Source organism: Nicotiana tabacum, chromosome 15 (assembly GCF_000715075.1).
Source record: "Nicotiana tabacum cultivar K326 chromosome 15, ASM71507v2, whole genome shotgun sequence".
Lineage (NCBI taxonomy): Eukaryota > Viridiplantae > Streptophyta > Magnoliopsida > Solanales > Solanaceae > Nicotiana > Nicotiana tabacum.
Window position 1 is genome coordinate 23,537,709 of NC_134094.1, and position 13,576 is coordinate 23,551,284.

A 13,576-nucleotide genomic window follows, 5' to 3' on the forward strand; every position below is an offset into this window, starting at 1 on the left:
CTAAAAATAATTATCTCAAATTATTTATCTTTTATATTCTTAATAAGGGTAGAATAGTCCAATCCACTAATTAATATTTTTTAAGAGACGCGTAAAAGAAAAATACGACACATGATATGAGACGGAGGAAGTAAATTACTTTTGTATTTTCAGTTTTGTGTTCCTTGTCTTTTATAGTTATTCTTTTTCACTTGCCTGTAGTTAATTCTATTATTAATGGTACGATAAAGTTAGGCAGGTTCTCACATGCTTATTTAGTGTTTAATTCAAAGCGTTGTCCTATCAGTTTGGCGACCTAATTTTATGTAGGGACCTTTAGATTCTCTTATTACAGCAGGGGAAAGAACAGAACATTGCTAAGTTTACAAGTTTATTTACAGTCCGCAACTATTGTCATACACTTAGAACCCATCGCAACTTAAACGAAAGCACCATACAGTTCCCCCTGTTTCAATGGCAGAAAAAAATCAGTTTCAGCATCCAAATCTCAGGCAGAGTCCGTGTGAGTTCGAGTCACCCAAGAGCAAGGTGGAGAGTTCTTGAAGGGAGGGAGCCGAGGGTCTATCGGAAACAATCTCTCTACCCCAAGGTATGGGTAAGGTCTGCGTATATATTATCCTCCTCATACCCCACTAATGAGATCATACTGGGTTGTTGTTGTTGTAGTCTGTCTTGCCATAGAATCCGACGTGCCATATCTTCACAAATCATTATTTGTTTGTTTTTTCACCCAGATCTTTGGTATTTATTTTGATGTTCGACTAATTCGAATTCATACAGTAAAATCTCATTTTGAAAGTAAAACAATCTTTATCAAAAATATTTTCATACCAAGAGCGAATTTGAGATCAGATGAGACTTCAAGAATGAGTGTGGTTACTAAGGGAAGCGCTCCTCGCTAAAAGTGATTCCTCCTTTTTACTAAGTGACCGCACTCATTCTTGAGTCTCACCTTATCCTTTTCCTCCACCGTATAATAAAAATTCCACTTTTGACTCAATAATATTGACTCACAAATAATAGACTTAGACCTAGAGATGTTCAGAACCAACCTAGAGATGTTCAGAACCAATGAAGATAGTAATTACGTCTTTGTAGCTATGTTCTATTTTTCTCCAGCCATTCAAGTTACTGTCCGAAATCTCACTTAGTCATGATAGCACTTAACTCTTACATGCTAGGTAAGTCAAACAATGATCACTAAAATTAAAATGTAAGATCATCACTATCAATAAATAATAAGGTAAAATTTACACAATTACCCCACGAATTGATAGTACAAGTCATGAGCCACAAAAATTTAAATTTACAAAGCTGGTACAAAGAATAAATACAATATCTATTTGAATATACATAAACAAAATACAAATCCTAAACTACCAAGGAGAAGTGGTAGCCTATATCTGGAATGCAGGTACATCTTTAATGCTAGACTTCGTCATCCACAACAGCTCAGTTCCAAGATTTGCACGCAAGGTACAGAAGTGTAGTATGAGTACAACCGACCACTTGTACTTAGTAAGTATCTTGACTAGTCTTGGTAAAGTAGTGGCGAGGCTTTTAAGTCAAAAAATTACTCACTTTGCATAACTTATGCAGTTCAATAACATGTATAATACATAGAAATATCCAAAAAGACTTTCATAGAATAGCGGATATCAATAACAAAGGTGCACAACTAAGGTAAAGGTATTAAATAAGTTTTGCCGATTAAATAGATCCAACAAACACAACTTGCACCAACCCCGCCGACAAAGAGACATGCACCAAGTAGTGTATGCTCAAATGCTCGCAGGGATATGGGTACTCGAGATCTACTCCTTGACTCGGGTTTTGATATGGCTGGCCTGGGGTTGACTTTTTGGGAATTGGGTAAAGATTTCAACTTTATTAATTGAAATTGATTTTTTTTATATTGTTTGATATTATTGAGTCATTTTTGCTAGATTTGGACCGGACGAATGTGAATTGTAAGGGAAAAGTATTTTAGAGTATTGACTTGGCCTAATTAAGATATATGCACATTTGTACTATGTTAAACGACGTGTACACGAGGTGACGAGTGTGGACACAAGTGTATGTATGATTTATGACTGGATTAGATCGTAAACTATTAATATGCCTTGAATTGGAGTTGTTTGCTATATGAAACATGCTTTATTGTTGAACCCTCCCTACACTCTTATGTTAGTGGCACACGTGGACATGATGTGTGGTTTAATTGATGTTGTGTGTAGTATAAGGGGGGCAAGATGCATATGCAGCGACATAAGGGAGGCATTGCATTATGATGTGCATGCGGCGACATAAGGGAGGCATTGCATTATGATGTGTATGCGGTGAAATAAGGGTGGCTTATACGTGTGCGACGACATAAGGGGAGATATTTCATTGTGATGCGCACGCTGCAACATAAGGTGACTTTGTTGATGGTGTTCTGTGTTATTTCAAGGTGTTCCGTTGATGTTATTCATGAGTTGGAATGGGGTTGTTGTTTTAATCACATATTTGTCTCTTAAATGTACCACTTTGTGTTTTACGAGTTGTTGGTTGATTTGACATGCTATCACATGCCCTACTCTTATTTGATATTTCATTGGCAAAGATGGATTATTCTACATTGATATACTGTTACACGCTTTACGAGGTTGTTGGGATCTGTTCCGTTATGCACTTTATTGTCAATTTTCTTTTGATATCTTGCATATATTATTTTACTAGTGAGTGTCATGACTTGAACCTTGTCAAAACTCCACCGAGGTTAGTCTTGATAATTATCGGGTACCAGCTGTGGTGTACTCATACTATATTTTTGCATATTTTTTGTGCAGATCCAGGTAATTCGGATCGAGCTGATCGTTAGGTGGTATTCTAGAGCTTGCTGAAGACTTCAAGGTATTCATATTGTTCCATTCACAAGCCTCAAAGTCACCCTCTTAATTCATTTTCTATTGTTTATGTATCCCAAAAAGTGTTGTACTCTTAAGAACTAGGTATCATTTTCTATAGTCTGGCTCATTTTCTTGAGATACAAGCCTATCACTTCAGGTTGACCGCGCTATAAGCTTGGCTTCGCTAGGTCTATAGCCCGGTAATTAAAAGTCGTGGGCTAAAAGTCTCCCACCTAGATTTGGACTCAAGAACTTCAACCCTAGCCTATAAATTATCACGACCCCAATTTCATCATAGGCCGTGAGGGCGCCCAACACCGTTGTTAGGCAAGCCAACACTGATAAATCTAGTGGTTTCCACTTTTAATATGTTTGCAAAGTAATAATTTTCCTCATTTATAAAAGATTTAGAAATTTATTGCTGTAAAGTAATTAAACAAAAGCAATTGAGTGCAAATCGAAGTCATAATAATAAATCCAAAATCATAAGTCTACTAGTGTGTGCCAAGACCTGGTGTCACAAGTATGTGGGCTACTAGCAGAATATACAAAAGAATACTAGTCTATTGTCTCAAGAAAATAGACAGAAATATAAATCCCAAATAGAGACTCTGGCTGCTGCTGAACGGCTTGGAAGGGAAGCTCATCGTGTAGTCTCGACCTAGAAGTCAAACGTGCGCGCCAGACTAGTAACCAGATGCACCTGCCTAAGATCCTGTACATCAAGTGCAGAAGTGTAGCGTGAGTACATAAACAACGTGTACCAAGTATCTAGCCTAACCTCGAAAAAGTAGTGACGAGAGGTCGACTTCAATACTTACTAAGGGCCAAAAATATAATAATGTATAAAGCAGGTAATATACAATAATAATAGCGCTCAAAACAAGAAGATAGTAAGTAAATTCTTCTTTCAAGTAAAAATCAAACCATATCTCTCTTCTATTCCTTTCACCTATCAAGTCCATGAAATATTATTAAATATAAGAATGGATTTCGGTATTACTACGCACGAGTTATGCCGAGAACGTACGACCCGATTCAAATATAGATAATAATATACTCTGTACTGTCGAGGGTCGAACGGCCCGAATCATATAATATATCAATAAATCCTGCCGAGGCGAATGGCCCGCTCCCATGAGAGTAGTGGAAGTTTACCCCGCTCGCAGGATATATTTGCGAAACTGTTGAACATATAATTTCTCAACTCATCATGGTATTTCTCAATTCTTTTCTTAAAATAAGGAATTCAACTTCCACTTTAATCCAACAACTAGTAAGCATAAACAAGCAACGGTATCAACAAAGTATGGTGTAAGCCTAAATCTACTCGGACATAAGCATGAATAGCAGCTACGCACGGACTCTCGTCACATCGTGCGTACGTAGTCCCCCACAAATAGAAGTACATATTTATTAAGTTCACCTATGGGGTTAAATTCCCTCTTACAAGGTTAGGAAAGAGACTTACCTCGTCTCAAAGCTTACTTCCCAATTCAAGAATGCGCTCAAGCCTCCAAATTTGATGCCAAACGACTCGAAACTAGCCAAACATTATATAAATCGATCAATCTATGCTCAAAAGTTCATATCTCCACTATTAAAGTGATTACCCAACCCCAAATTGTAAGAATTCCTAAAATTCACTCTCGGGCCTACACGCCCGGATTCCGGAAATATTTGAAGAAAGTTGTTACCCATAACCTTAGAAACATAAATATATAATTTTTACTATGTTTCATAATCATTTTCGTGGTAAAATCTCATTTTTATTAAACCCTAGGTTTTTCATCTAAACCCATAATTTCTACCAATTTTTACATGTATCTACCCATAATCTATGTATTTAACTCATGTTGTATAGAAATTACTTACCTCAAAGTGCTAGGTGAAAACTCCCTTCCAAAAGCTCCAAAATCGCCCAAGAGATGAAGTGAAATGAAATAAATGGCCTAAGTCCCGCATTACATGAGCTGGGCACAAGCCTATGATGTCGCATTTGTGACACCAGGTTCGCAAATGCGACAAAACTCTCGAAATGCGAAGCCTAGCTCCAGCTGTCAAGATTGCAAATGCGATGGATGGGTCACAAATGCGATCACTGTTGAGTTCGCAAATGTGGCTCAGGTGTCGCAAATGCGAAAAATCCCCAGGCTGAGCTTCTTCGCAATTGCGAAGCTCTTCTCACAAATGCGAAGTCCGCATTTGCGAACTATTTCTCGCATTTGCGAGACCTGCAACTGGTGCCAAGAAACACCAGAAATCTGGTGTATTTTTCATCCCTTCCGCACGTCCGAAACTCACTCGAACCCTCGGGGCTCCACACTAAACATCCACACTTGTCTAACAACATCGTACAAACTTGCTCACATAATCAAAACACTGAAATAACATCAAAAATCATGAATCGGATGCCAAAACGCATGAATTAACTCATGAACTCAAAATTTCTAAAAAGACTTTCGCTCGTCCGATTTCTATCAAATCAACTCGGAATGACACCAAATTTTGTGTGCAAGTCTTAAATGACATTACAGAACTATTCACGATCTTGGAATTCCATTTGGACCGCGATATTATCAAAACCCGTTCAACCAAATTTTAAAGAGCTTCAAGAACCAACTTTTGATACTAAGCGCCGAAACACTCCCGGGTCATCCAAAACCTGAACCGAGCATACACCCATGTCCGAAATCATCATACGATCCTATTGGAACCACCAAATCCCTATTTTGAGGTCGTTTACTCAAAATATTGACCGAAGTCAAACTTGACCTTTTAAACCAACGTTAAGGAACCAAGTGTTCCGATTTCAACTTGAATCCTTCCAAATCCCGAACTAAACATCCCTGCATGTCATAAAACAGTAAAAGCATGTATGGGAAGTATTTTTTAGGGGAACGGGGTTTAGAAAGCAAAATGATCGGTCGGATCGTTACATAAATACTCCCTAAACATGTCTAAGACAAGAGGATGACATTTTTTAGAGAAGATTCGACCAAAAGGGAGATGTTTTTGGAGAGGCAAGAACACGCTAGTAGCAAGGCGGAGAGTTCTTCTATGAGTTGTTCACTTACTTCTTCCTATTTTCATTATTGGTTATGAATTTTAGTATTATAGTTTTGCATACTATTATGAATAGCTAATTTTTTATCTAGGGTTTTGATGAAACCTTTTGTAGGATGGATTATTATTACGTTTTTATATAATTGAGCCGTTGAATTTCTCTACTTGTTCAACTACGTAGTTATTGTTGTTGATTGAATGGTCATCAATTGACTGTTCCTATTTAGTATGTATTACTTGGAAAAGGGTACATATTTAGGTACACTCCTAACGTATGTAAGGAATCAATATGGAGGGTTTAAAGGTGAGATTAGAAATAACGAAACCTTGGTGCGATCTTAGTGAGCGGTGAATTAGTGCCAGCTAGTGTGTTCGGAAGAATATGTCTAGTAAATTATGGTAGTTGCTCAGAAGAGAATTACGACACCCGAAGTACTCACGATTGGTAGAGAATACTTAGGCGAAATTATAGAAAACGTAGCGTGAAGGATTCCGACAATTTGAGAAATCATAACTCTAGACCTCCTTAGGCTTGTCTCCAATTTCATCCTTGTTAGTTGATAATTTTACTGCTTTATAATATTTGTTAGTTAATTAGTAGAAATAAAAATCAAATCTTTATAACTAGGAAATTATTTGAACTTGAGTTTTTTTGCGATATTGAACTACTGTAGTTAAGCCTTAGTTCTCTGTGGGATTCGGCTTCGGGCTCTTAGACCGAATTATATTTGCAGCGATCGCTTATCCTTTTTAGGACTAGAGTTGGGCGTGATCAAATTTTGGCGCCGTTGCCATGGAACTAACGGTGTAGCTATAGCTATAAATATTGTTATTTTTTTTAATTTTTTTTTCATATGCCAACTTAAGATGTTTATAGCCAACAAAATCCTCAATACAACGACTAAAAGCAGGTCAGAAACAGAACATAAACCAAAATAAATCTAACAAAATCAATTTCATTAAAGAGTATTTTAAACACCTCACAGCCTAAAAGACAAGCTTGTGGGGTTTCATGCCCGACTTGAGGGAGAACCTAGCAGACAAATAAGCCTTCAATTCAGGAACACATTCAACGGCCTTGATCAATGCTTCATCCACAGCTTTCTGGTCATCCTTCTTTTCCTATGGAAGCATATTCTTCTCCTCTTTCTTATCTTCAAAGAACTATCTTTCACCCTTCTTCTGTTTCTTCTCAGCTTGCTTAGCAAAATACTTATCGTCAATCTTCTCAACATTCACACCAGAAACATCCACTTTAGTTGAAGTACCAATTACATAAGCTTGATTCACACGCCTCAAAGGAACCCCATTAAGCTTAAACGGTCCACTAACAAGTAAAAGCCCAGATTTAAGCTGCTTCAAAAACACAACTCTCTTACCCTTAAACCGGCAAGGATAATTAAAACAGTACCGGGTTTAATACTTGCTCTGAGTTTCGTAGGTTTTGGTTTGTGTTTGTAGACAAGGGGTTTTGCCACGTCATCGGCTGGGTAAAATTTGGGTGGTTTGACGGCCGATGGTGCGGCGGCTTTTTTTGTGGACGGGAAAAGAGCCGCCATTTTTCTTCTTGATTGCCCATAGACCCTTTTTGTGGTACATCTTGGAACGGGAAAGTTTTCCCAGGCCACGAATCAGCTTTGGATTGCGGGGACTCTTTTTTGTGGCCATTGCTGAAAGTTTTAAGTTCTCTCCTTAACAGTTTGCTGATTCACTGTACATATTGTTAGGTTTCAAGTTTAAACTTTTTTTTTTTAGACATCTTGGAATTATGAGAGTTTTGATGTTGGTAATTCTACTTTTGATCCTCTTTATCCTTATTATGGAGGAAATCACCCATCGCAAAATTATCAAAATATTCCTGAGAGCGAGTTATGTGCACCAACTCAATCTTATGTGAGGAATGTGTGTGATCTGTGTGGCGGTCAAGATGGTCATTTTTATGATTGTGCTTATATTTCTTATCTTCCCCCAATCCCTTACTTTGATGGTTCTTCTTTTTCTTGTGAAGTTAATAAGAACAAAGAACCCATGGATGATGACCTGAAAGAGATTAAGGATATGCTAAGGTGCCTTGTGGGACAAAATAATAAGAAACAACTGCACATATAAAGGCAAGATGTTACTATTCGCAACCTGGAGGCACAAGTGAGTCAACTAGTTGAAGCATTTAATGCTCAACAAGTCAATATTGTGGATAGTAGCCAAGAAGAGCATGAATTAGATACCGAAATTGCGGTTCTAATGGAGGAGTTCAAAGTAGAACACCAACAATATAACCAACTAGAATTTGAGGATGCCGATGTTGAAGAAGTAATACTAGAGTCAACCAGGGACGTTGAGGATACAAATTTAGTTGACTCTAGTGTGATTGGTGTTGAGGAGGTTAAAAATCTTGAAGGTCATGTATTTGAGCACGTTGGACCTCATTCCAAACACTTCTCTACATTATGTTCAGATGGTAAAATGAAAATTTATCTGTATGAGCCAATGCAGGAGTCAAAAGGAAGAGGTAGATAAGCTCTATATTCTGAAATTTTCAAGGTCGTCTAGGCAAAGTGACACTCCTCGGTTGAAAGCAAAAAGTGCATAAAGAATCATTTAATTTTTGGCTCGCAACAATTTGTATCGCCCCAAGAGTATGATCATAGAGCAGAATCAAAACTTGGGGTCCAATTCATAAGTTTGAAGTGGAGGTAGAAAGTTATTCACGTCGTGCCACGACGTTAAATCAAGTGCTTGTTGGGAGGCAACCCAGCTTTACCGCTTTATTTTTTTTTTTTTTATTAACTGTATTATTTTGTAGTGTAGATTGTTGATTTTTAAGGAGCATGGAAAGCAAAGCTATTGGAAGGATGCAACGTCAAACTAGATGGTTAGAACTAAGTGTGAGGTACCCGCACAAAGGACCAAGCATGGGAGAAATCTGAATACCCCATGAGTTGTTAATGCTTCGGTCTTTGGCCTACTAGGGAGTTTCTTTTACCCTCTTATTAGTTATGATGTGCATTGGGGATAATGCACAATTTTAAGTGTGGGGTGAGGAGATTGTCTGGGTGACTTTCTATGCTATTTTAGTTGTGTTAGTTTAAGTGAATAATCTTTTTTTTTAAGAAAAATAAAAAAATATTGGACTTTTCCCGACGATGGATATCCTAGACAATTTTCTTGAGGGTCTAAAGTATAACTAAAAACATAAAAAAAATAGAAAAAAATAGAAAAATCCAAAAATATGTCTTTTTATCCTTTTAGGTAGTTATAATCCCTCGTGGTTTTTCTTTGTGCCTCGGTTCTTTTCTACGGGATGTAGTTGAACCGGGTTGTTAGGCGCCTTTGACTAGTTTGATAGTAGCATATTTAAGCTCTAGCATGTGTAGTACATTCCCTATGGTTTGAAAATACTTATGATGCCTTCTTGAGTAGATAACATGTGTATTGATGCCTATATCTCATTTTCTCGGCTTGTGTCACTTTGTTCTTAATGCTTAATATTTTGTGACTCCATGAATACTTGCAATTGTTTGAGAATCGGAATGGAACCGTCCTTAGTGAATCATGTGCCGTGTGTGATGAGATCTTCCTGTGTAGTCCATGTCATTGTAACTAAGTCTAGAACTTGCCAGGCATGTTAGTTGAAGCGAAATCCTAGGCGTGCTTGAATTGAAAAATGATTTTATGCTTTCTTTGATCTTTTTGAACTTAATGTCTACCACAAATAAAATCTATCCCTAGTAAACCCTTTTGAGCATATAGACTTTTATTTGACACCCACATTACGAGCCTATACCCTTTTGTTCTTATTTTACATTATTTTGATCATTTTACCTCTTAAAGCACTTTAATTGGGATCTGTTAGCCTGATCTGTTACATTTTAATTGTAGTGATTATTTTGACTGCGCTACAGACCAGGCTTCGTGAGATCTATAGTCAGCTTGACCGCGCTACAGATCAGGCTTCACGGTCTATAGCCAGGTTAACCGCGCTATAAGCCTGGCTTCGTGAGGTCTATAGCCCGGTAATTAAAAGTCATGGGTTAAAAGTCTCCAACCCGGATTTGAACTCAAGGACTTCAATACTAGCCTATAAATACTCCCTAAATATGTCTAAGAGAAGAGGAGAACGTTTTTAGAGCAGATTCGACCAAAAGGGAGACGTTTTTGGAGAGGGGATTCAACCTAAGGAGGCAAAAACACGCTAGGAGCAAGGCAGAGAATTCTTCTACGAGTTTTTCAGTTCCTTCTTCCTATTTCCATTATTAGTTATGAATTCTAGTATTGTAGTTTTGCATACTATTATGAATAGCTAATTTGTTATCTAGGATTTTGATGAAACATTTTATAGGATGAATTCTTATTACGTTTTTATATAATTGAGCTGTTGGATTTCTCTACTTGTTCAACTACGTGTTTATTGCTGTTGATTGAATGACCATCAATTGACTGTGCCTATTTAGTATGTATTGCTTAGAAAAGGGTACATATTTAGGTAGTTGTTGAACAATATCACTCATAACGTATGTGAGGAATCAATACGGAGGGTTTAAATGTGGGATTTGGAATAACGAAACCTTGATGCGATCTTAGTGAGCGGTGAATTAGTGCCAGCTAGTGTAGTTCGAAAGAATATGTCTAGTAAATTGTGAAAGTTGCTCGGAAGATAATTATAACACCCGAAGTACTCACGATCGTTTGAGAATATTTAGGCAAAATTATAAAAAAATATAGTAGGAAGGATTCCGATAATTGAGAAAATCACAACTCTAGACCTCCTTAGGCATCTCTCTAATTTCATCCTTGTTAGTTGATAATTTTACTGCTTTATAATATTTGTTAGTTAATTAGTAGAAATAAAAATCAAATATTTTTAACTAGAAAATTATTTGAACTTGTGTTTCCTTACGATATTGAACAATTGTAGTTAAGCCTTAGTTCTCTATGGGATTTGACTCTGGACTCTTAGACCGGATTATATTTGTAGCGACCGCTTATACTTTTTAGGACTAGAGTTGGGCGTGATCAATAATGATCTAAAGTTTGTTCTACAATATTCTAGTTAAGGAATGCTACTTTGTGTCTGCTCCTTTTTTTGCTTCAGGGCTTGGTAATTTGATATAGAATAACTCAGACACACACATATAGCTACATAATCTACATGCAAATATATTCTCTTTATCCAAGGCCATTCTAGGATTTGAGTTGTCATCCTAATCCATCCATCTAATTCGAGGAATCAATCAATCCTTCTGTTTACCTTTAAAATATAGCTATCCAACGGGACGGGACGGGATGACATTTAGCTAGGACGGTGGTGGGACAGAACGAAATGGGACGGGATAAACGGGACGAAATGGTAGGCCCATCCCATCCCGCTAACAAACGGGATGGGATGGAACGGGACGGGACATGACGGTTTCGTGTGCCTTAAGTGGGTCGTTTTAAAAAAATTTATTTAAGCATTAAGTTTGGCAACGACTAGCTTTTTGACAATGACTAAATTTTTAAAGTTTGCAACGGCTAGTTTTTTGACTTATTTAATAAACTTAAAAGTTAAAACTTGAAGAAATTGCCCAAAAAAATGCTTCAAATACTTGACGAATTAATTTGAAGCTTGAAAGTTACTCCAAAAATTTGCCCAACTACTTGAAGCTTAGTTGATCACTTAATTGTGAGAAAATTGAGAGAATAATATACATAGAATGTAAGAGATTTGAGAGAGAATGATTAATTTTTGTGGGAAATAATAAAGAAGGATGGGGGTATTTATAGTAAAAAATAGGACAAAAGTATAATTTAATAAACTTAGGAGTTATATTAAAAGTTGGGGAGGGGGTGTTTTGGGAGGGGGCAAATATGTCCATTTTTGGCCGTTGGGAACGGCTAAATTTGCAAATGAGGTCGTTGCCCAAAGTCTATATTTTAAAAAAAACAATTAAAAAAACAAGCGGGACTGGATAAACGGGACGAAATGAGCATCTCGTCCCATCCCGTGTATCGTTAAACATGCCCCCATCCCATTTAGAATTAAGTGGGTCAGGACTGGACGGTATACGGAAGGGGCCTGGGACGGTACGGGACGGCCCATCCCGTTGGACAACCATACTTTAAATCGAATAACAATTAAATTTGTACGCGATTTTAAGGATAGGTGATTTAATTCAGCACAAATAGTCAAAAATATTAAATAAACGAGGCAGAGGCAAAATAAATGATCAAACCAGTTGTACTGTTATGGCCTAGCCCGAACCTAGGTTGAACAGTAACCTTGCCCTCGATCAGACCCTTGGTTCGAGTCCAGTTATGAATGAAGAACAGAACAATTAAATAAGTACTTTAGCAGTAGTAAGAGAGTAGAAAAAAAAAACTTGAATAGCTTTTATTTCTCTGTTCCAATGTCTGTTACAAAAGAAAAACTTCTCCTTTATATAGTATGAGAGTTTCATCCCTAGTATAAGTCTAAACACCAAAAATATTTTCCTTTCTCGTTAATTACTGAACCATAACCGACATCGAGTGAGATCTGCGTTGTGATATGCAGTTAAGTCTGAATATCACAACCCTCTATCTGCCGTGTGTAACTGTTTACTGTGATTCCCGAGGACTTAGAACTCGTTTTGGGTCCGGGGCACGTCGCTCTATCATGCCTGACGATGAGCACGTCGTCCACCTTCCATGTATCTCGATATGAAGGGCTTCCAACTTTGATTTCCATCTCGTGCGTCTATGTTCTTCTTCCGTTTTCTTCATCGGGAAATCGGGCCGGGGTATACGTTACCCCCGATTTTACCCGTATACAAATAGTCCCCTCATTTTTCGGAGAGTAGGTTTACTGAAATGATGGTAAACGACAGATGAACCCCGGTTCCTTCCTTCATACGTTACAACTGAGATGACGGGTAAACCGAAATGTCCCATAAATCGCGTCGTTCTGACTTCGGACACGTGTCAGTCATCGGTTGGCTGCCTTCGAATGCGAAACATCTCGTATTGATTATTTCCCCCTATAAAAGCTTCGACCTTTTTCACTTTTTCCACTTTTCGATTCTAGATTTTTTCCTCGAACTCTCTAACGGCTGTTAACTTCTCCAAATCTTCATACATAGTTCTTTAAGCCTTCATATCTTCATCTTCAATCCTCATACATTTTCTTTGAACCTTCAATCCATACCTTCATACCATTTTCAAATGTTCATATTTTTCTTCAAACCTTCATATTCTTCTTCAGACCTTCATATTACCCAGATTACAATGGCAAAAACCTCCAAGTTTGTGCCTCAGCAGGCTGCTCCTTCATCTCCCACCTGGCTGCAGATGCTGAGGTGGACATTCCCGAAGTGGCTTAGGAGCCCCCCCATGAAGAGCTTCATACCCGGGGGCTGCTCTATTGGGAATGACTTCAATGTCGAGAAGGCCTCCAATCAACAAGACCGAGGCGAGGGAGAAACCCTACCCATAGTCCGAGCGGACTATAAACGGGAGGGTAAGGACGTGGTCTTCCCCCGGCCCAATGATGATATTACTACTCACGTGAAGGGGTATTGTAGTGTTTACACTTACTCCTTTACGCTCACCCCGATGGACCCTATATTTCTTGCTTTCTGCAAAAGGTACGGGGTGCGCCTTAG

General features: G+C 37.9%; 1 long non-coding RNA gene and 1 pseudogene across 4 annotated transcripts in view; one reads left to right on the plus strand and one right to left on the minus strand.

Moving 5' to 3' along the window:
• The first annotated feature begins 295 nt into the window (after positions 1-295).
• LOC107810244 (uncharacterized) overlaps positions 296-13,576 on the plus strand; it is a 31,191-nt gene continuing 17,910 nt past the window's right edge. For 2 of the 4 annotated variants that reach the window (XR_012699175.1, XR_012699177.1), the window contains exons 1-2: positions 296-589; positions 2,832-2,895. This is a non-coding gene — a long non-coding RNA (uncharacterized LOC107810244). Of the gene's footprint in view, positions 1,519-2,831; positions 2,896-9,836; positions 10,342-13,576 lie in introns of those variants that run through there. The other 2 variants (XR_001653616.2, XR_012699176.1) reach the window with 2 other exon arrangements.
• Positions 6,886-7,933, minus strand: LOC107810161 (large ribosomal subunit protein eL6-like; annotated as a pseudogene).